At 38.3% G+C, this 24,991-nt stretch overlaps 1 protein-coding gene across 17 annotated transcripts in view; it reads right to left on the bottom strand.

The window, feature by feature from the left end:
- The window catches only part of GULP1 (GULP PTB domain containing engulfment adaptor 1), a 112,860-nt gene extending 89,093 nt beyond the window's left edge, over positions 1 to 23,767 (bottom strand). Inside the window, exon 1 of one of the 17 annotated variants that reach the window (XM_087882086.1) lies at positions 23,156 to 23,767. The gene's annotated coding sequence lies outside the window, so the exon portion shown is untranslated. Of the gene's footprint in view, positions 1 to 11,514; positions 11,579 to 16,085; positions 16,201 to 21,565 lie in introns of those variants that run through there. The other 16 variants (XM_087882100.1, XM_087882102.1, XM_087882094.1 and 13 more) reach the window with 16 other exon arrangements.
- Positions 23,768 to 24,991: the final 1,224 nt, after the last annotated feature.

Raw genomic sequence — 24,991 nt, 5'->3', positions numbered from 1 at the left:
GCATGCCATAGGTTCGCCATCACAGGCCTATACTATATATAGTAAGATCATGTTTTTATCTTGTTCGGTCTTTGATGCTCCATCATATGAATTAGACTACAACTCCTTGCCATTCAACTTGGGTCATCAATAACCAATTTAAGAATTTCCAAATACAGATGTTAGTCTTAACTATAATAGCAAAGTGGATAGATTAAATAGTAGATCTTACTTTATTTAGTGGAATTACCAGAATCTATTGGAGCCTGTATTACAGATGCAGCTGCATTTTGTCACTAGTGCAGTTTTGAAGTCAAAAGAAATGATTCAACACCAACATGTAGCCGCTATAAAAGCTAATTCACATATGGTCAAAGATAAACAGACTGATCCCAGATTTGTCCATTAAAAAAACAAGAGAGACAAAAATTAGGGCTCCCATCCAAAAGAATCATTTGGACAACTGCATAAACTTGGAAGAAAAAGAAAAGACACAAGAATTTGCAACTTTTGTTTCTTGATAAATTGGAGTCGCCTTTGATATACACAACAATCACTGTAAGTATTTCATATGGTTTTATATTGTTTTCTACAAGAAATTTACTTATCTGAGCTCTGCACAACTGTAAATTGAATAGCATTTCATGAGTTGCCTTAGTTTTCCTTTTGTTTCAACTTCTTGGTTTTCACACATGCCTTCCAGGATATGTTACTGCATTTCTCTCCTCTTTAGACAGAAAAAATGAAAATTGCTGGTTTTTCTTGAAAACGAAATCAGGAATACTTACCCCATGACTAAAGCTTTGATCATGTCTAGTTGGAGTTCCCTGCTGACTTTTAAATAGAAACATCTATGACTTACTATTGCCTCTAGTTGAAGGATGCACTGCCAGCACCATTACTTCACTCTCAAGTCAAAAACTGGTTTATCAGCAGTGATACGCAAGCAAGTCAAAATTAAAATCTCTTGCACATATAAGCTATGAAACTTTCTGGATCATGGACAGATATTTTAAACTTTTGAAATTCAATTTATAACAGATAATAACATGCACATTCAAAATTACTGCACTGGTAGTCCTCATTTAATAATTATCAAGTGACCCAGATCTGAGAAGTTTTTTTGCTGGTTTCCAGCATGTTTTACTGAGTTTTGGCATAAAAACGTCCATCCAGAATTGATTCAGACTTACAACTGGGTGATTCACTTAACAACCACTGTAAAAAAGTCATAAAATCAGATCCAATCAAAGGAATGCCTCAATTTATGACCATCATTATTTATGACCAAAATCCAGACCCCAATTATAGTCGTAAGTCAAGGACCATCTATATACCAAGAACAAAAGCTCTAGCCCAGTGCACTCTGCAACATGGTTTTAAGCTTTAGTACATCTCTATCTTCACTAAAAATCCTAAAATTCCACTATGGCCAAGTTTAGAGATAGCTGTGACAGCCAACAATGATTTCTCCTTGACTCTTTTGTTCTTTTTTCCCCATAAGCTCTCCTACTAGGATGGTACATTCATAAAGTCAACACCATTTTATATGATTCTTGGACTGGGAAAAATCCTTAAATGTTTATATAACAAATTATCAAATCAGAATCAGACTATAATTCAGACTTTACTTGAAGCTGCAGTTTAATAAATCACAATATCTTCCTAAAAGGCAAATGAAAGAAGAGAGAAGGGTTGGGAGAGGCATAAGATAGATCCATGCTTCGTCTGATCAAAGTATAAATAAATCAGTGGATAAAAAGCAATGGTATCCTTAGTATGGTGTAAGTTGCAACTGTTGGTATCTTTTAAAGGGTGATGACCATAAGACGTTTTCTTAGTAACAGTACAGAAGTACAATACAAAAGTGCCACTATTTCTTGTAGTTTGTATTTTAAATTCTCAGTCTAGGCTCCAAGTCCTCTGTTTTCCAGTGTTGTCTATCCTAATATCAAACAAGTTCAACCCTGTTTACTTTCCAAGCCCAAGCCCAAGCCCTCTTTGTCACTGAAACACACAACACACAAACAAAACAAAGTCCATCTTATGCCTAACTATTTCAGTTCTTTCCGTCTGTCCCATATTCATCAGTCTTTGTTCTTCTTAATAGTTTAACAAAGATTGTGGGACAAGACTAGATAACACATTGTTAACAGAAACTCTGTCAGGGTTCCAAGGAACACCCCCAACAAAATAAAGCTCTGAGGGCTGAGGTTCCTCAAAATTCCAATTTATTAGAGATGTCATGTTGGCACATCTGGGAAAACCTGAATCTGAAAGCTTCCAGGTTTTCCCCACCCAGCTAAGGGTTCACAGCCCTGCCCCACACCCACAAGTTCATCACATTATCCAATCAATTCTTCACACTCCACCAGATACAATCTTCAGGCAGTCTCCAGACACAGGCAAAAGTCCTTGAATACAGAATGTTGTTATGACTAACTTTCTACCGCTCCAACAACAACCCCCTCCCAACTTCCCCAGCTAAAATATGTGGCAGTTTAGAAGCAAAAAGAAAATTGTCTTCCAAAACTGACAAACTCTTGTTAACAGTATTGTTCATTCTTTATATAAACCAAGGCTCACAAAGATGATTTTCCAAGGCCACATATTTAACTTGTGTCATATCTTCATTGTGCTGAAAGGGTTGATTTAATTCATGGACAGTTTTCTGTATTTCTGGGAGTATTCCTAATGAATTTTCCTCACCGCAAGATACATCATGCTGTTTAGCATCTCCTAGGGGCTCTCCTTTATTCTCTGAAAAAGTCACAATCTTTTGATTCAATATGGTATACTGTTGCCCTAATTAGGATGGTCTTTTTTTTAAAGGAGAGAAAAATACAATCTTTTCAGTGCATTGTTTTACATTTCACTGAAGACTTTTGAAACACCCCTTCCACAGAAATTCTTCTTTGATCTTTTGCTTTCTGAATTCCAATCTCACTGACTGACTGCTATTATTATCAAGACCCTGGGATACTATTCCCTGTTTTTACAAAACCCTGGAAGGTACCCTTCTCTCTAAAACTTAAGATTTGCTTTTGTTATTACCTAGAACAGATTTCAACTAGTTCCTTCTGGTAATGAAATTATTATTTTGATATTAATATTTTATTATGACACAGTTTTGTAATGTTTCCTAACTGCTTGGAAATGTATAATTTTTGTCCTCCTGTATTATGAATTGCTTTGTTCATATTGTGAAAGAGACTATATAAACTTTTTTTTTTAAAAAAAACTAAACTCAGGTTGACACAAATGTGTCAACATTCCTTTCAAAAAGCAGAAAATTGTAGTAAAACTGAACTTGTTTAAGATACTGTTATTCTCAACTTGAGTATTAAACCAATTAAATCCAGCACTCCTAAATGACAGCATTCCTTACAATTACACTGTTAATAAAATGTACATAAATATATAATGTTAATTTTACATTGAAAAATAACAAAAATTGCCAGTATTGGTCATTATCATGTAAGCGAATAATTTAACAACTTTAAAAAATATTTAAGAACAAGTAAAATGGTACACTAGTCAATCAAAAATATAAAATACATATAATTGGATGCAACAAAACAGCACAACATAAAGTTAGCTGTAAAGAGTTTAAAACAGGAAGACTCATAATTAAAAGAAAATGGTAAATGCTGCAAGCACCAGAAGTCATAGCAAGAGACTTAAAATGCCTGAGAGGATAAAAAGAATTCCATTTCCCCTGCTGGGAAAATGAAACAATATAAGGCACCAGAAAAATTGCTCTGAAGGAAGCATTTCACAGGTGAAATACCATTATAGTAAAGAGCCATCTTTCTTGATGTTCATCTGCTTCATCTTTCTTGACAAGGGGATGACCTTGTTTTGAGACAGGCCTATGGTTGTCATTGTAGCCATGAGCTCCCAAGATGCTTCTGACTCCAACCCTAGAGAAGGCAAATTGAAGTCCCTCAGAACCACAAGTCTGGGAAATTCCATCACTAGCCTGGCAATGGAGTCCAGTAGCTCAGTCAGGGAGGTTGTTACACAGTAGGGAGGCTGGTATGGTAGCAACAATCCCAAATGATCCTTAGAGCCCAATTTAATGAACAGGGTTCCATACTTGCAACCTGTGGAGCGGTGCCCATGGAAAGCCTTATGAAATCACTACACTTCCACCCTTGCCCTGGAGTCTCAGCTGATGCCATACCCAAAGCCCAGCTGCAGCTGGGCACATTTCCAAAAGGGCCACCATCATCCCTTCTGGATCCAGCCAGCTTTCGCTAATACATGCCAGGTCATCTGTAATTAAATCTGTTATAGTATTTTATTTATTATATTTATATCCTGCTTCGTCTGTACTGTGTTTCCCCAAAAATAAGACCCTGTCTTATATTTTTTGAACCCCAAAATAAGCGTTTGGCCTTATTTTCAGGGAGGTCTTATTATTTTGGGGCACATGGAGCAAGACGGGGCTCCTCTTGCCATCATACCTGATTTTCTAGCTCTGTCCCTAACCTTAACCAGAGGAAATGGCAGGGACCGGCTGCACATGCGTTTAAATATTTTCAGGGAGGGCTTATTTTTGGGGCGGGCTTATTTTAGTGCATGTACTCAAAAGCCCAACTGGGCTTATTATCAGGGGAGGTCTTATTTTAGCGGAAACAGGGTAGTAACTAAAGATACTAAAGATACTCTGTATGTGGCATTCATAGATTTGAAGGCAGCCTTTGATACAATTGATAGAAAATTTTTATGGGATAAATTAGAGGCTATGGGAATAGAAAAGAAATTGTTATATTTAATTCGACTGTTATACACGGAAACCCAAGTAAGAGTTCGAGTGAATAGGTCAGGATCGGTAACAAATGCAATCCCATTAAAAAAGGGCATCAGACAAGGTTGCACTTTAGCCCCAACACTTTTAAACTTATATTTAAATGACCTCCCAAAATGTCTGGAAGATACATCACTCCATGGGCCTAGTATAGGAACAAAACAGGTCAATTGCTTGTTATATGCCGATGATATAATTTTGTTGTCGGCCTCACAGGTGGGGCTACGAAGGTCACTTGGGAGGTTGGCAGCATATTGTATAAAAAATCGCCTGATAATTAATATAGAGAAATCAAAGGTAATGATATTTAGCAGGCAACAAAATATAAGGAGATGGGTTTTAAATGACAGAAGAATAGAACAAGTTCAGTCATTTACCTATTTAGGGCTAGTATTTCAGACAAATGGCAAATGGAATAAGCAGGTAAAAGCCGGAGCTTGGAAGGCCATGGCTCGGATGGCTCAATTAAACAAATTTATTTTAGAGAAAACTCCATCTTCATTAATCCCAGTGCTAAAGGTCTTCCAGGTGAAAATCGAACCAGTACTTACCTATGGGGCAGAAATATGGGGGTCAGTTAAGCTGCCTGGGCTGGAAACCCCTCAAAATAAGTTCCTGAGGAGAATTTTGGCAGTGTCCCCCGGAACCCCAGCATGTGTAGTAAGGGCAGAAACAGGAGTCCATGCGACTGGCACTAGGGCCTTGTTGAAGACTGTTTATTATTGGTTGAGAATAATCGAGATGGAGGAAGGGAGGTTACCAAACTTAGCGCTAATGGAGCAGATTATCTCAAGTAATAAAAATAACTGGTTATCAAGAGTTCTGAAGCAGGTATCTAGCTCTGGTATCCCTTTAAATTGGCAGCAGTACGACTATAGGCAGATCCGAAATTGGATTGCACAGAGATTTAAGGACATAAGTGCCCAATCGGATATTGCACAGGTGACAGCAGTAAAAGTTTGCCCCTGGTTATCAGCCAATAAACAAATTTTCAAAATAGAAAAATAATTAGCTGTGCCTTTGTTTCCTGTCCTGAGAAGATTCTTTACAAAATTGAGGTTGGACCAACTTGGAACAAATATGCTCTGGGGTAGATATAAGGGTATTCCTGTAAGGGAAAGGGTCTGTCTATGTGGGACGGGGGAAGTCGAAACAACGTCCCACGTAATTTTTGATTGCCCCCTATATTCAGACCTGAGGGAACATCAACTGGGCAGGATCTTTTATACCAGCACCCCTAAGTCTAAAGAGCATTTTTTGCGATATTGTTTGTTAGGTTCCAACTTGCAGTTGGTAAAATGGATTGCTAAATTTGTGGTAAAGTTGATAGGAAGGAGGACAAAGTTGGTGCAGCAAAATGCGGTAGATTGTAAGAATGATCACTTGATCTAACAATGTAATTTTAATAGCAGTTAACACTGATTGGGTAGATGCAGGGGCGACATTATAATATAATTTTAATTATATTTAAATGGTACTTTAAATTATTGTATTTTATCCCGATTTTATTTTAGATCGTATTTTATTCTAATTGTATTTTAATTGCGAGTTATTCCAATCTTACTTAATTTGTTTTTACCAAACCTTTGTAAAGATTTGTCTTTGTAATTCTGCACTTGATATGGCCCAAAGGGCTAATCAATAAATAAAAATTGAAAATACTAAAGATACTCTAGTAACTTTAAAGGAACTTTTATTTTATAGGAGGTTGAGTTGAAAGGGAGGTCCTGTCTTGCAGGCGTGGGCCCAATTCTGATTAGACCCAGTTCAGCAACTTAATCACTTCATTATACTGGCTAAAGATATATTCATACCTTTTTTTTTTTTAAAGCAGCATTATTTGTAAGCGGGCACAGAGAGCACACTATATGAAGCTATGAAGCACATTATGAAAGTACAGGAATCACATGGAATGTTAACCATAATTAATTTTGTTATTAATACATCTATTTTTCTTATTAGAACCTTGCACTTTCTCTCTAAAAAAAAAAAGTTTGAGAAAACAACCTTCATGAACTTGCTGATCCATGAGAGTTTGTTGCAATCATGAAAACTGCAGTAAGAACTTCTGTACAGATCAGATTGTAATTAAGGAGCTGGCTTCAATATTTGTGCAACTACAAGAAACTCTTTCCCCCGCTTTCCTTCCTCTGTATTCCCTAAATATATCTCTGGAAAGTCAGAAGTCTTCCTTATGAATGTGTATTACGCCACACCTTATTACAGTGAGGGAAAATAGCCAAAATTAGGCAGAGAAATTTTGCACAGGGAAAGGTCAATTAGCGCAAGTCCCTTCTGTTTCACTCCTGGCAACTTCCCTTCTTGCACTTTAGTTTTATGCAACAAGGCTCACATTGTTTAGAAGGAATCCCAAGTCTCAAGAGAATTTTTTCAGGACTTAAAAAGAAACAAAAGGAGTGAGAAACTCATTATGTAAAATACATTTCATTGAATATCAAATAAGTAAAACCTCATGTTTGCAAATCTATGATGAATAAGTAAAGCAATCTGCTATCCTGATGAAATAATGAGATTTTAGTTAGACTAATTTAAGTAAGACTAATTTAAAGTATACTACAAATTTGGCAACCATTTATGTATTTGGACCTTTTAAATACTGCCAGAAATCCCACTGGTATAATTAAAATTATTTGAACTGATAGAAAAGGGCGACCTACAACTATCACAAAAATGTACAAAAGGAACAGTGAGATATAAGCAGGTTTCCAAATTTATACAAATATATATTGCAAGAAAAGCAATAAAGCTATAGTTCCCATGCTGTTTTGTTAATATATAGATTTTTCACTAAGAAAATGACATATAATCTCACAAACGCTTTCTCAACACAAATTATGAATATGTAACACTGTAAATCTCAAGATGATTCTCTTTTTAGCATTATGTTATCAATATATCTTGTAGAATCTTAAATGAAACCCCCCTTTTTTTTTAATTTAAGCAATTTTATACAGCAAGAAAGAGTCCAGCCAATCAATATTGCATGCATTCAATGAAAGATGATTGAAGCACAATGTACAATCACTTTTGAGAGGAAGGAGAAATATGAATAATGTTTCCACATTATTTAAACAGAGCTCAGTAAAAGAAGACGGTTTTTAGAGGACATAGAGCTGTCAGAATGGTGGTAATTAATCTCCTTTGAACCAAGTGGAGAAAAGTGTTCAAAACCTGCTTATTATAGCATTTAGAAAATAACCATTATGACAGGCAAGACCATTTCAAGGGTATTGGAACATCAATAGTACTATTTAAAATGGCCTGAACAGCCAGTGATATTGTTACACTTCATCTACCCTATCTTGATCCCTAGCAACTGAGACAGAGATATGGCTTACATATGCAAAGTAATGTGAGTAGAATAAACTGCTCTTATCATGAGACTTCAGATTATATAAAATGAAAGCTTGCCCTACAGACACATGCCTCTGTTAACTAAAAATTGCATCTCAGGAGAGGACTCTGTTGCATTAACTCCTCTGGAGAGGGGTCTTATTAAAATAAAAAAAGAAACTTTTCACATTTGTATCTTTAAATAATACAATCCATTCTCATACCTCATTGTTCTGCAGAAATATAGATTAGGGCTAGCTATCAAATACTAGGTTAAGGGATTAGATTTGGTTTACCAATACACACAGTAGAAACTATTGAACCATCATCATTATCAAGTGGTAAACTGTTATTTTATGATGCTACAAAGGACAGTATGTCATAATTAGAAGGTTTCCCTTCCTTAGTAGCTAATTCATAAATTCAGCTCAACCTTGATCCATCTCACTTTGGGTATTAACCAGGGATGAAATCAGTGGTGGAATTCAAGTAATTTAACAACCAGTTCTCTGCCCTAATGATTTCTTCCAACAACCAGTTTGCCAAATTGCTCAGAAAGTTAACAACCGGTTCTCCCGAAGTGGTGTGAACTGACTGAATCCAACCACTGGGTGAAACCCAGCAGGGTCTGACAGGTTCTGGAGAACCAGTAGCGGAAATTTTGAGTAGTTTGGAGAACCGGCAAATACCACCTCTGGCTGGCCCCTGAGTGGGGTGGGAATGGAGATTTTGCAGTATCCTTCTCCTGCCATGCCCACCAACCCACACCACACCCACCAAGCCACGCCCCCAGAACCCATAGTAAAAAAATTTGGATTTCACCACTGGTGTTAACCCCTTCTTTGTCCAAACAACAACTACGAAATTGTCTTTGCAAAATTCAGTGTTTAAGATTAAAGTTGCTGTTCCCTTGATACAGATTTAAGATGAAGAAAAACTAAACTAGAGAAGTTCAGGCAGAATAAGGCAGTTGCTCGTTACAGACCCTTTAGTTCATGAGGCTTTTCCATCCTTTTCCTGTCTGAATTCTGATTCTTCACTTTAATTTGAAACACTTCCTTCTGAGATAAAAAAAACCTGAAAAAAACACTACTTTGACAAGTACTATAGAGCTCAGATTTATTTAGCAGTCCACCGTTTATCTAGAAGCCATTGCAGACCAAGGACCGTTTCATGCATGATAAGGGTCTGATACTAGGGCATACAGAAGTAGTGCTGGCTGTGCTCATCAAGTTTTTCTCCTGGGTATGACACTATGTCTTAGGCTGAGACTGAAGCCAGCAGACTGGATAATTATGTAATAGGTGATTAACACAACAGAAGGTGCAATATTCCCTTCCTTATTCAGTGGGGAAGCTAACAGTGCTTTTCCAAAGCAAATGTATTTTGCAGTTGATCAAGATTTTTCCCAAAATACCTCTTACCTCTATCATCACTCAAAATTCCAATATTCCACTGGATATTCTTAGTTCTCAGTCTTTTATTGAACAAGAAACATGCTGTATTGACTATATTTGAGTTGTTACTAAAATAACTACTGTATTATTTATGACTACAATATATGCCAGATCTGTTTTTCCAACTCAGACCAGCCTTCTGTCATTACTCTGAACTTTTTCCTTTTTTTTTTTTCAAGATGTGTCGGGGAGGCAATGACAACTCAACTCCTTTCAATTCTACTAATCAGTTCTACAAATGGACATTGAAGATATAATTAAAGAATTATATACATCTCTTTTACTTAAAGTTTACATCAACAGTCCCAATTTCTATAAAACTTCAATATGTTTGCCAGATGTTTCTTGCTCTTACTTCAAAGGGTCCTTCTATATTCAGAAAAAAATCACAGGCCTAATAGAAAGTATTGCCTATCCAATATCAAAATAGCTCCCAGGCCTATAAAAAATCCAGAAATAGTGCTGCAACTTCCAAGTTTCCTATATTTGGGGGAACTTGATCTAGTGCTCTTAGAATTCTTGCAGATAAAACTTTTACACTACTTTGTACACTTAGGGATGACGAAGATCTATACTGTTGAGGGTAAACTGCCCTCTGCAGAGTAGAGCGACGGACCAGACAGCGTTGCAACACAGATACTCTCAGACTCTGAACGTTGTTAGAAAAATAGTCTTTACTTGTTGTAAAACAAACAAACCTGGCTTTTCATAAACAAAGATAACACTTTCTTTTTTTTATTATTTAAAAAGTTTTACAGATACATTTTCTCCCCAGTTTCCCCTCCCCCAAACCCCCCATACCCTCCCTAACCCTCCCCTTTCCCCCCCAGGACTTCCACAGTATAAAATCCTAATTGAAAAATACATTTTATAAAACTTATAAAACTTAAACCCCTCCACCCCCTATATACTATTAATACCTTCATAAAACTCAATTAATTTAACCCTACATAATTCATTCATTCAACTAAATGCTATCTGATATTTCTTACTTTGGTATTTACTCTGCACGTAATCTATCCACTTTTTCCACTCCCATACATAAGTCTCTTGAGTTTGGTCTTTTAAGTATGCTGAGATCTTCGCCATCTCTGCAAAACTGGCCATCTTCAAAGTCCATTCTTCAATGGTGGGCATAGCGTCATTTTTCCAATATTGACCTATCAGTAATCTCGCTGCTGTAACCATATACAGTATCAACTTTGTTTCACCCAATGTAAAACCCTTAACTATTCCCAATAAAAACAATTGTGGAGAAAACTGGAGTTTTTTCTTCAAAACATTTTGCATAACCCACCAAATTTTTATCCAAAAAGCCTTCACTTTCTTGCAAGTCCACCAAATATGATAATACGTAGCATCTAAACAATCACATCTCCAGCATTTTGGTTGAACATTAGGATACATACACGATAACTTCTTAGGATCTAAATGCCACCTGTAAAACATTTTATAAAAATTTTCCCTCAAATTCTGTGACTGTGTAAATTTAACATTCTGGACCCATATTTTTTCCCATGTTTCCAACATCATTGGTTCTGCAAAGTTTTGTGCCCACTTTATCATACAATCTTTAACCAATTCATTTTCCGAGTCCCTTTCTAGCAAAACATTATAAACCCTCTTAATATGCATTGGACCTTTCTCTTTTATATGTCTAACCAATTCTTCTTCATGCATCATTATACCAGTTTTTTGATCTTCTTTCCATCTTAATTGAAGTTGATTATACTGTAACCAAGTTAAATTAATCCCTTCTTCCAACAGCATTTCTAATGTCTTTAATTGCCATCTGCCCCCATCCATAAAAAGAACTTCTTTGTATAAACCCCCCCCCCGAGTGACATTATATTTGTATTCCACATAATATGACCAAGATAACACTTTCAATACAAAACAAAGTTTGCTTACAGTTCTAGTTCCGTAACACCGTCACAGTATCTTTAGCAGTGATATCACGAGCAGGAGTGAGGAGGAGTGAATGAACTTCCTGCCTTCCTTTTATTTCTGTGTTAACCACTTAATCAATTAGTCATCTTGTAGCAGTTAAAGTTACAGTACATATTATCTACCCAACCGTAGGATAAGGATCCAACATTCTCCCCTTTGGGTAGACTAATATATTTACAATCTTAAACCATACTGTTCACATGTATCTATGTTTCCTACTTCCCTGTGCTTTTGTGAAATGATCAGCCACATTGTTTTCTGATGCACAATATACAAGCTCTATCATCTTGTTCTTTATACATTCTCTTACATTGAGATATCGAAGATCTGTATGTTTTGTTCTAGTCTTTACAGCTATATTTGTCGCCATTTTTATCGCTGCCTGATTATCTTCGTATACTATTATAGGATCTTGTATATCTATTCCTAAATCTAGCATCAGCTGCTTAATACTGATCAAATCCGTACATAACAAAGATAAACAAGAAAACTCTGCTTCCACTGTAGACATACTTAAATGCTTCTGTCTTATTGAACGCCACCATATCAAAGATTTTCCCAGAAATATAGCAATTCCTGAGGTTGACTTTCTTGTATTCACATCTGTTGCAAAACTAGCATCTGCATAAGCAGTTACATGCAATTCTTCTGATGGTTGTAGATACAATGCATGATGCCAAACAATGCCGACTGGCGGCCCCCAGGGGGAGAGCCTTCTCTGTGGGGGCACCTACTATCTGGAACGAGCTCCCCCCAGAGATACAGAGGATCCCGGATCTGCGCACCTTCCGCCGCGCCTTAAAGACCTTACTATTTCACCAGGCCAGCCTGGCCTAATTTTCCCCCTCTTTTATAAAAGATTTTTAAAATTTTAAATATCTTTTAGTATTTTATATATTCAATTTTAAATTGGTTTTAAAAGTTTGGGGTTTTAAATTTGTCGGGGCCAAAATTATTTAATTTGATTTTATTCTATTTTTAAATTTTGTATTGTATGTGTTTTTATTGTTTGGCTGTGTACCGCCCTGAGTCCTTCGGGAGTAGGGCGGTATAGAAATCTAATAAAATGAAAATGAAAATGAAATGCATGGTATATTTCAGATATCTAAGAATACGTTTTGCTCCTTGCCAGTATCTTTCTGTAGGTTCCATGTTGAATCTAGCTAATTGGTTCACGCTATAAGAAATATCAGGTCTAGACCAATTGCTAATGTATGATAAACTGCCAATCAACGATTGGTATATCCCTTTATCAAACAACGGACTTTGCACATCAGTGTTACAATAATCCTGAACCATAAGTGTCTTTGATGGTTTACACAATTCCATTCTGAACTGTTTTAATAGATTATTTATTTTATCAGTTTGGGATAATTAAACTCCTCCCCTAGTTTTTTCGATCCTTACACCTAGGTATTGTTGTATCTCCCCTAGGTTTTTAATCCTGACATGAGCTTTTAATTCATCAACAATCCTGTTGGCCTCTTGCTCATTCTTTGTAATCAGAGCTATATCGTCCGTAAAAAGAAGTAATAATGATACCATACCATCTCTTTCCATCTTGAATAAACATGGATCTGCTAATCCTGCTTTAAATCCAATATTCTTCAATGTTTTTACAATGCACTGGTTCCATTCATAACCTGACTGTTTTAACCTATACAGACTTTTCTTTAATAGCCAACAGTCAGCCTTCCCATTTTCCTCAAATCCTGAGGGTTTCTTTAAATAAATTTCATGCTGTAATGGTGCATGCAGATATGCGGTCTCTACATCTAAATGAGTAACTATATATTTATTTCTAGCTGCCCATACCAACGCTGCTCTTAATGTAATGGCTTTTAAGCTTGGAGCAAATACTTCATCATAGTCATTAGGAGACTGATTAAATCCTTGAGCTACTAGCCTAGCTTTATATATTGGTATCCATCTATCCCAGTTTTTAATTTATATATCCACTTACTACCTGGTATAGTTTTCCCTTTTGGAATTGTTACAGACTCATATACTTTCAAATTCTGTAAAGATTGTAGTTCTTTAGTCATTGCACATCTCCACACTTTCTGGTCTTCAGGTGGAAACGTGGTCAACTCATTAAATGTAGTAGGGACTTTATTTACTTGATAGACTGTAGTTGCCTGATACCTATCAGGTGGTCTTGTTACTCTACTCAACCTTCTTGGGAGTTCAGGACTTACAGATTGCCTCTCCACCTTAACCTCTTCCTGTACTATGTCTTTCTCTACCTCTTCACTCTGGATCTCTGGCATTTCATTGGTAGCTTCAGTCTGCGTTTCAATGATAACCTCATTTTCAGTACCTAATTTATTCCACCCTACATGCTCCATAAACCTGGCATTTGCACTGTTAACTACCGTTGCTGTTCCTTTTACCCAAAATCTGTAGGACCTGTGGTTTGAATTATAACCAACAAATATTAATTGTTGTGCCCTACTCTGGCCCTTACGCCTTAACTGCGCTGGAGTATGTACCCATGCAGGTGATCCAAATGTGTGTATGTAGCTCAAATCTGGCTTCCTTCCATGCCATACGGTATATGGAATTTTGTTAGTGGTTGTATTTATGGTGCTGTTTAACAGTGTATTTGCACACATAATGGCTTCTCCCCATAAATTAGCCAGTAAACCTGCATCAGCTAACATTGATCTCATCATTGCTTGTAGAGTTTGTCCTCTCCTTTCAACATATGAGTTATGCTGTGGCCGATATGGAGCTGAACATTTGTGCTTTATACCAGCATTAGCTAACATTGATTTAAACCTTGTGTTGACAAACTCAGTACCATTGTCAGTTACAATGGTAACTATATTTTGATTTGTTTTTCTCTCCACAAACTTAATCCATTGAACAAAATACCGAAAAGTATCTACCTTAGACTTCAATAGGTAGCAAAAACCATACCTGGAATAATGGTCAACTATACTGAGAACATAGCAAGCACCCCCTAAACTAGCCTTCATTGGCCCTATTAAATCAGCAAATACCACTTCCAGTGGTCTCTTCGTTTTAAACCGTCAAACCTATTAGCAGGGATTGTTCTACTTTTCTGCTGATTACAAATATTGCAATTTAAATACTGGTTACATGGTTTCAGCTTCAACCCATCAACTAATTTTACAGTTTTCTGTAACATCTTAAAACTGATATGCCCCATATGTCTGTGAAGCAAGTGAACACATTCATCATGTGGTTTGACATTTGAGTATACAACATTTGTAACATGGTTACCAGATAATACATATAAACAATCTTTCAGTTTTCCAATAATCTTGGTTTCACCTTTTTCAATTAAACAATCATTGGTTCTAAACATTACTGTATATCCTAGCTTAACCAATACTCTAACCGAAATCAAATTAAAGTTTAGATTTGGAACATATAACATATGCATTTTTTCTTTTACATATGGACATATTGCCATTCCCTCACCACATGCCTTTAGCTTCCACCCATTTGCTAAAGAAACCTTATTATTACTAGGCAACATTTTCACAAAATAAGTTTGTGTTCTGACAATGCATAGCGACGCCCCACTATCAATTACCCACAAATCGTGGTTAACCGGTTTCTTATCAGACATAGCTACATTACATTGTTTTTTATCATTAACCATGGTTTTTGGTTTCAGCCTTCTGCAAAACTTGGCTATATGACCCTTCTTGCCACAATTAAAACAATGTTTTACAGCATATACATGGTTATTTGCCTTTACATTTACATTAATCAACTCAGGTTCTTCCCTTAGTTGTTTTCTTTCTTCTCTCCTTCTGGCCTCTTCTAGTAGTCGTGAGGTTACATTGGCCAAAGTTAGTTCCTGCTGTGTGAGAACTTCAAATGATGTTACTACATCGTTGTAGCTTTCATCTAACGATGATAACAGTATATAAACTTGTTGCTGCTCGAAAAAAACCACCTCCTTCTGATGTAGCTCTTGAAAAATGCTTTTTATGCAATTCAGGTGTGTTAACATGTCACCACCCTTAAGGAGTCGTGTGTGAAACAACTTTCGTGTAATGTTAATTTGCGCCCCTACAGTGTCACGAACATAAAGACGTTTCAAATTTCCCCAGCATTTTGCAGCAGACTGTTCACCCTCGATATGAACAAGCTGGGTATCGTCTAGAGACAAACCAATAATACACAATGCACTCTCATTCCTCCTCTGGAACTCGGCTATCTTCCGGGCATCCTCGGCATTGTCAGCATTCCAGGAGGTCACATCTGGTGGATTCTGCACTACATCCCATAGCCCTTCTTTGCGCAACAGGAGACTGCACTTGGTGGACCAGGATTTGTAGTTGGTGCCATCCAGCCGGGTAACCAGCGATAAGTTGGAAGCTTGACCTTGTGCCATCCTCATCAGGATTTTTTTTTTTAATTTGATTTATATGCCGCCCTTCTCCGGAGACTCAGGGTGGCTTACAATGCGTTAAGCAATAGCCTTCATACTTTTGTATATTTATACAAAGTCAGCTTATTGCCCCCACAAACTGGGTCCTCAATTTACCTACCTTAGAAAGGATGGAGGGCTGAGTCAACCTTGAGCCTGGTAAGATTCGAACCTGCAGAAATTGCAGGCAGCTGTGTTAATAACAGGGTGCATTAAACCACTGTACTACCAAGGCTCTAAATATTTAAATACATTTAAATATGTATCAGAACGTCTGGAGCAATAATGTGTGTTGCAACTCTCTTATTGCTGTAACTGGTACACACACTCTGGCACTGGGCCCATAACCAGTGTTGAGGGTAAACTTCCCTCTGCAGAGTAGAGTGACAGACCAGACAGCGTTGCAACACAGATACTCTCAGACTCTGAACGTTGTTAGAAAAATAAATAGTCTTTACTTGTTGTAAAACAAACAAACCTGGCTTCTCATAACACTTCCAATACAAAACAAAGTTTGCTTACAGTTCTAGTTCCGTAACACTGTCACAGTATCTTTAGCAGTGATATCACGAGCAGGAGTGAGGAGGAGTGAATGAACTTCCTGCCTTCCTTTTATTTCTGTGTTAACCACTTAATCAATTAGTCATCTTGTAGCAGTTAAAGTTACAGTACATATTATCTACCCAACCATAGGATAAGGATCCAACATATACTTTTCAGGTTTTAGGCTATTTCCAAATGAATGAAATAAAGCTAAAATAAACTTCAGTCACAAGCAAGCAGTCACATACAGGAATATGTTGGTATTTGTTATTATGAACATCCCATCCAAAATTAGAAATACAGAAAATAGTGAAGGCTTTTTATGCTTCAGTTTAGAAACAAAGCTAGAGATTTGACAGAAGGTATAGTACTGTGATGGCGAACACAGGTGGCATGCGGAGCCATATCTGTGAGCATGCGAGCGTTGCCCTAGCTCAGCTCCAGACTGCATGCCTGTGCCAGCCAACTGATTTTCGGGCCTTCTGGGCCCATTGGAAGTCAGGAAATGGGCTGTTTCTGGCCTCCAGATGGCGTCTGTGACGGTGGGGAAGGCTGTTTTCGCCCTCCCCAGGCTCCTAGAAAGCCTCTGGAGCCTGTGGAGGGCGAACAATAGGCCTACCGAGCCATCGTGTACCAAAAGCGGGAGGATGCAGGCACATGCGCAGGGGGTGGGGAGCATTGAATTATGGGTGTGGGTATGCGCAACCCCCCCCCGCTCCCCCTGCTTTTGGCACACGATAGCAAAAAGGTTAGCCATCACTGGCATAGTATATAAATATACAGTTATACTTATAAATTGGAACTAAAGAAAACAGCATAAATAAAACTGATTACTAATCAACTATACATACAAAGTAGCATTATCTCCCTTCAGTATCAGATAAAATACAGCCAAAATACTGTCTAGGCTTCCATTTTTAAATGGAAGTTTCATCCAGGTATCTGTAAAACAATGGGTACTGTAGCTGAATTGATCCAAGAAAACAATCAACTTCATTCAACATCATTGCAAGCTCAATGACAGAGTGCACACTTTACAAAACAGGTGTCAAGATCAATCACTGTCATGTAGGAGACAATAACTTGGAAGGATTTCCATGGTTGGAAGGATATGACTTCCAAAATGATAAAGAGATAGAGGGAGAATTGATTTAAGGGGAAAAGCATATTTTTTAAAAAGACAGTGAAATAGGTAAAAATATGGGTTCAGCATGTTAAAAAAAGAGATAAAATTATTGGGGTCAATATAGATAGTCAAACAAAGAAAAGAACATTCTGCATCAGAATGTCAATGTTTTAGAAAGTGAAGTAAGAAATGTGGAGCAATGTCTTGCAATTCAGTCTTGCAATTCTTAAAGTACAATTGTCTTGTCACCTCTTTTGCAGCTGAAGGTTTCCTTTTGAGTGTCTTGCCCTGCCCACAAGACTACACTGTCTCTTATCTGCCATTCCCTAGGTAGTATCTCTTCACTCATCTTCCAAGTTTTTCCCCCACATACAGTGCAGTGGTTCCTCATGAGTAAATTGCAAGTTTCTGCAGCCAGCTCATCAGTTTGTACAAAAGTGTGTCCCTATATGTCATTCTATTTTAATTTAAACTAATGTATGCAATTGTTTGATTGAATCACAACTCTAATTTTAATGAGTTTAGTAAGTCTGATTAAATTTTACAGACTCACTGCTATTGAAATGTTATAATACTTTGTTTCTTATTCATAACATCTTACAAATCTGCACTTCAAGTTCAGGAACAAAGGCCCTTCTCACTTATGCAAGAACTTGATTAATAGAAGAAAGAGGGTTTTTTTTAAGTGTTCTCACAATGAGTTGCCATCTGGAATTCATCAGATACCATCTTTGTCTACTTAAAAAAAAAAAAACCTAAAGACCATTTCTTTCAATCTTTCATCTGAATGGTTTTTATTTTTTCATGTGGGAAGTTTATCTATAACTGTATCTCAATGAATGGGAAATGTTTTAATAAATGTCTCTTGGTTTCAGTGACTTGCTTTTATGTTATAAATAATATTATATTCCATAGCAGTTAAATTTGCTGAGTTTCTGGTCTTAATATCAGCTTAAAATACTTTAAACTAATACAATTAAGTAACTTTATTGTTATTGAATTCACAAACTCTGTTGAACTCTCCCCATCTTCCTATTTATAAGTACTATTCATACGTACATGGTTAGACAAAGTGCTGTTGACCTGTATACTGAGGCCAACTTCTTATATATATGTTGATATACTGAAGTAGAATATTTTTTACTATTAATTGCAGGTCTTCTAAACAGATCTCCCATTCTTGCATCTATCTTCCCACTATGGAGTTTATCAAGGACTATAAACAAATTCATAATTTATAATTTTTTTTCTTTCTGTATAAATCCAAATAATTGGGACTCAAGACTCTTTAAAGAAATAATCTTAAAAAAATATATTAGAATCAATAGTGAGTTATCAGTCCTGAAACAAGATAAGGAAAGAAGTTCAGCTGCAGAAAATTACTGGTAGATGTTCAGAACATCAGAAAATGTACCTCAACACTAAAGGAAATTTGACACTGCAACCCAAGAAAATAAAATTCATTAACAGTTTTCCCATGTTTAAGATCACAGACCCAAGAGTGGAAATTAAATTAGAAACATGCTAATTGCAAACACAATTGTTGATTACTTGCATTATATACCAGTATCTCTTAGGAAATGCAATAGCTACATTTAATGAGTTAGCCTTCTATTGACACAACTGCATTTGTCTTCTTTAGTTTATATTTATTTGCAAATTTTGATTCTTCCTAAAACCCTCATACATTCTCATCTCACTAATTGTAACTTTTGGGCACTACAGTTATAGGATACTTCTTCAGACATTTTTAAAAAATATTTGAAGCCTTTTTCTCTCCCTTAAAACTGATGGTAATATTTATGAAACTGGAGGCTTTAAAAAAGACTAATGGGGGAATATAAATTGTGTTAAACATTCAGAAAATTTATCATTGTTTGATGAGATTACACTGTCCCCTAGAATTACCTACATATATTATAATATAGAGTTCAGGAGAGGAAAAAAATGAAACAATCTTTCATAAATCACCAAAAAGTCCTTTGTCTTTTTTTTTTACTATAACAATGTTTATCTTTAATTCACAAGAAGTTATAATTTATATATAAACAGTGGATCAATTCTCTTCTGATAATTCAGACAAATCACTCTGAACACATTATTTTTCTGTATCAGATTTAATGGCACAAACTAGACCACTAAATGCCTTGAGACATCTCCAAACAGATACTTAGTACAGATGTGTGTTACTTTTCCAACAGAATGCTGGCTTGAGAGCAGCTGAGGGACAGATGACATTGTTTGTGCTGACTACTGAAAGATGGATGGAAAGATTGTTGCAGAAACTGGCCAAACAAAAATGCAAATACAAGCTATTGCACTCAGTTCTAATACTCTGTACCCTATCTGTTTTAAGTTTATGCAAAACAGTCTATTGAGGCAATTCAGGTAGATCCTCCCAATACTGCATTCCTGCCAAAAGGAATATTTTAACATATCATGCATAGAATCCAGAATCATTTTAACAGGAAATTTATATGTGTGTGTGTGTGTGTGTGTGTGTGTGTGTGTGTGTGTGTGTGTGTGTGTGTGTTTTCTCAGGTTTTCGCGGGTGTTTGTATGTAGGTCTTTGGTTATTCGGGTCTTCTCCCACGTAAAATTGGAAGTGTCTTGGCGACGTTTCGACGAAGCCTCATTCGTCATCTTCAGGCTGGTGTTCTCAGCTTCGTGCTTCCAGGAGCAATGTGAGATCACAGCTGTCTCTTCCTTTTAACTGCTAGTGGGGGTGTGAGCTGATTGGGTGGGAACTTGGCTGTGTTCTGATTGGGTGGAGGTGTGTTCTGATTGGCACGCACTCTCACACCACCACCCTGCCCAGATCAACTCTGTAGCCAAGACACTCATTTCCAGAACAAAACGCTTAGCTGACGAACAACACCTAAAAACCGAACTACACACTCTCACTAACGTACTAACATCCAATGGATTCCAAAGAAATAAGATCGCCAACCTAATCCAAAAAGAAACCCCCACTAAAATCCAAGACAGAGAACAAGAAAACGGCAAAGCCCTCCTCCCATACATAAAAGGCACCACAGACAGAATAAGCAAAATCCTCCACAAACATAACATCAAGACAGCATTCTGCACAAACCGAAAAATATCCACCATCCTAAGGAACCCCAAAGACAAAATTGAGTTAGAAAATCAAGGAGTATATGAAATCCCATGCACCGCCTGCCCCACCACATACATCGGACAAACCAACAGACGAATAAGTGCACGCATAGAAGAACACAAGAACTCAGTAAGAAAAGAGGAACCAACTTCTTCCCTGGTCCAACACCTTAAAGCCACAGGACACTATTCTTCAGAACTATTTTTTTAACCTCTCCCTCATTTGTTCTGAATGCAGTTTTGGAAAATAAAGTTCAAGCTGTTACTGCAGCCCATTTTAAATTAAAATCTGATGCTGCTGCCCCACCTCCACATGTTATGTTTTAAAGAATTAAGTCACATGTATGCTTTTGTCCATAAAACCAGATGACTTTGCAAAAGTAACTTGTGTTCATGAATCTTTGCAATGATGTCAGGTTTGTCCTCAGAGAGTGAAACCAGCATCCCATCATCTTTTGTGGAACCACAAAAGCTAGCATCATTTATCTTTCTTTTGATTCTCAAATAAACTTTGTATCTTAAAAACAGGAAACTTTACTACTTTAAATTCTGGTTCAGATTTTTTTAAATTTTATGTTTGTATTAATATTATAACTCTTACAACTTTCAGTTTCAGGAACTGAAGTTTCCAAGTAAGTTTAAGAGGTACATTAGGTTGTATCATTAAATTCATTAGATTATATTACTGAAAACATCACACACACACACACATTTAGAAATGTGTACAACATAACATTTTCTTGGGATTTTTGAAGCATGCTAACAAAGTGATTAAAATAGTTATGTTTCACTGGACACTTAGGAATTAAATTTACCTGGGCTTGTTGTGATGTCCTATTATATGTTTTATTGCTGTAAACTGCCAAAAGTTTTGTGATAGGATGGCATACAAATTTATGTAATAATAAGTATGGGTCATTCTCACCACTCATCAAAAGAGAAAAATGAATCCCAGCAGTCCACTAACAAGGAGTTGCAAATCAAATTGTAGGCATTAGTAGGTTACAGAATCTCTTTATGTTTCCTCTGAAGAAATTAGATATAGGATTGTAGCCTAAAAATCAACACCAGTTGTTTTTTGTTGCTTAAAAAAATACTTCTATAGTCCAACATAGTACTTTTAAAAAAAGAGCTTTTTTCTTGAAACCTCCCCCTTCGTTCAAATCTTTCCCCACGGATACAGAATACAGAATAACGTGTTACTCAATTAATGCTTTTCACTCTATCCAGCTGTAACTTCTGCTGGTACCAAAACATCCCCCGGAGCGGAAAAATCCGCCTGATTGACACATGCTGACACTGGTTTTGGACCGCAGCCTGCAAACACAGGAATCCACTGATTTACTACCTCAGATAACTACCACCCCACCTTACCTAATCTCAATGCAAAGCAGGAGAAAACGCTGCCCGAGGGATCTATAACCGAAAAACAGATTCAGCTCCCCAATAAATGCCAGACGAAGAAACGCCGCGCCGAAGCTTAGCGCCTCTGACGAAGTTGAGGGGATCGGACCAAAAAAAAAAAAAAAAAAAAAAGCGACTTTACACCAGACCTTCCGGTCGCAGGCAAGTTTACTCCAGAGTAAAATTTCTCTTAGCACAAGGCTTGCTCTTGAAGGCAGACCCACCCAACTGCAGTCTAAAACGGCTCCTGGTGGACGAACATGGGCGAAGCGCTGACCCAGCGGTCCACTACCGTAAGGGAACTCGTAGGGTCACACAAAGGAACCGGAGAGACGGGAAAAATCCCAGCAAAAACCAACCTAAGGGATGTGAGGCACGCATCTCGCTTTCTCTGCCCGAGCGCGCCTTCCTTCCCCCTCCCAGCCCCCACCCCCACCCCCCGGAAAGCAAAAGTACGGCGCCAACTTTCCGCCTGCTTTTTTAAACGGAGGGCAAGATGCCGGTATCAGAAGGGGGAGGGACGGGGGAACTACCACGCCAACAAGCAGCACGAGAAGCTAGGCAAAAGGAAGCGCGGGACTCCGCCGCGAGACCAAAAGGGAATCGGGACCGAGTTACATTCCCCAGAGGGGGAAAAAATATAATAAAAAAACTTCAGCTCGTCGCGTCCACGCGCCGGCGGAAAGTTTCGAGCCCTCCTCAACGGCGGCTGCGCCTACGAGGAACAACCTGAAAGCCCCGCGGTGTGTGGAGGAGGAGGGGGAGACTGTTCCCTCCTCCTCCTCCTCCTCTTCCTCTTCTTCCGCAGCATCCTTAGGAAAGACACCCGGCGTTCAACAGGCTTCCCTCGGGCCACGAGCGCACGCGCGCTCTTTGCCGCCACAAAAATCAAGCCGAGCCATTCCTTGGTCTCTTGTCAAGCTCTTCCACCTCCCCCTCCCGCCCCGCTCCGCTCCTTCCTCGAAGAAGACAAAGTAAAAAAGAAAAAGAAAAGAACAAACCCAGTCAGAGTTCCCTCGACGCCCGTTTTCTCCTCCTCCTCCTCCTTCCTCCTCCCCCTCCGCTCCTGCTTCTCCTCCTCCTCCTCCTCCTCCCGCTGTCAGTCGCCGAAAGGAATCCCGAAGCCAACGCCAAGTCATCAAGTTCTCCCTTCGTCCAACTCCACCGAATTCCAGCCAGGGGATTTTCCCGGACTCCGCGTGCGCGTTGGGCCGAAGGAGAGGGCGCGAGGGCGTCGGAGGGTGACTATGCGGCGAAAAGAGCCAGCCGTGGACGGCTCCGGAGGGGCTAAAGCTTGCAGCCCCGACAGCCGCCTGCCTTGAGCCGACCCCAGGCGACTCGCAACAGCGGACACACACACACACACAATCACACAGACGCGCGCCCGCGCGCGCGGCATGAGAGAAAAGCGCCGCTCGCTGCCGCCTCCTTGGCTTCAGCCTTCTGGGCTCAGCCACTGAGAGAAAGTTTCCTGACGTCACGGCCCTGGGCTGGCTGGCTTCCCCGCCTCGCTCCCCCACCCCCTCCCCTTTCATCTGCTGGAAACAGCAGGGTGGCGTGGTTCCCTCAACCTAAGGCCGGCCGTGGGGCTGGGAGAGGGATAGGCGGCTTCCTCCCCACCCCACCCCCGAGCAAATGTAACGGCTCTTTCCTTCCCCTTCTATGACCAGGAGACAGAACTTTATGTTCCTGGATTCTCTTTTCGACTCTTTCGGGTGGAGGGAAAGTTTTAAGGGATTAGAGTCCGTTGGGTTAAACAATAACCAAACAGAACCCACCTTGGTTTTGGTTTGTATTGGTCTTTGTTATATTATTTGCGAACGGCCCAGATTCGGGTGGAGTTGACTTGAATTAAACAAACAAATAATAACATTTTTGTTAAGGCTGCATTGATTTCGGAGTCAAGCAGAGATACAGTAGCGCTCAGCGCTGGTATCACTTTGCCCAAATCCAGCTTGAAGATGGATGAATTTATTACCCTTGGCTGAACTGAATGAAGCGTTGAGGGAAAGGTAGAAGCTCAGGTTGGGGGTTCGTTGATCCTGTCTTTTCTGCAGTGAACTTTGGATGAAAAAAAAAACTGGATCTTTTATCTAACCCCCAATCTATCCTTTTAGCTAACCCCCACCTATCCTTCAAGTTGTTTTGGTGTAACTGTAATTATGAAAATAACTTACTGTTTCTCTTTACAAAGTATGTTTCTGTTTAACTTTTAATTTCCAATATGAAGGTATGATGACTATGATCATGATTTATCACTTATAGCTTTTATGTACACTGACAGCTTATGCACCGAAGACAAATTCCTTGTGTGTCCAGTCACATTTGGCCAATAAAGAATTCTAGTCTATAGTTCTGCAGAAAATCCAAGCAAATCACAGCTTGCTTTGCCATTCTGCATAGGTCACCCTATTTTTAAAACTGTAGAGGTACCCTCAAGCTGAGCTTGTCTCTTGGTGACTGCATTTTGAGATGTTGCAAATTAGAACGAGGGAAACTAATGCCTACTGCAGTAAGCCTTATTTATCCTTGGGCTAGATCAGACTTGCCCATTGAAATCAGGAATCTGCGCTATGCTGGCTAGGCTGTATAGCATCAGAGATGTGTAGAAAACTAGCCAGGGGTACCATAATTCTGCCAGTGTTTAAAATGTGTCAATCATCTATCAGCTTATTGTGTTCAAATTACAAGATCCTTTGCAGTGTTTTCCTTACCTCTCTTTTTCAGAAAGTAAGGAGAAGCATGATTTGGCTGACACTGAGTCGGTTATAAGCAGAGATGATGAATTCATTAAACTCTTTGCCTTTTATTCCATAAATCAAATACCAAAAAAGAAG

The sequence above is a fragment of the Pantherophis guttatus genome, chromosome 1 (genome assembly GCF_059756535.1).
Source record: "Pantherophis guttatus breed Tessera chromosome 1, ASM5975653v1, whole genome shotgun sequence".
Classification (NCBI taxonomy): domain Eukaryota; kingdom Metazoa; phylum Chordata; class Lepidosauria; order Squamata; family Colubridae; genus Pantherophis; species Pantherophis guttatus.
Note: the sequence above shows the minus strand (reverse complement) of the source record. Positions and strands in the feature narration are given on the sequence as shown.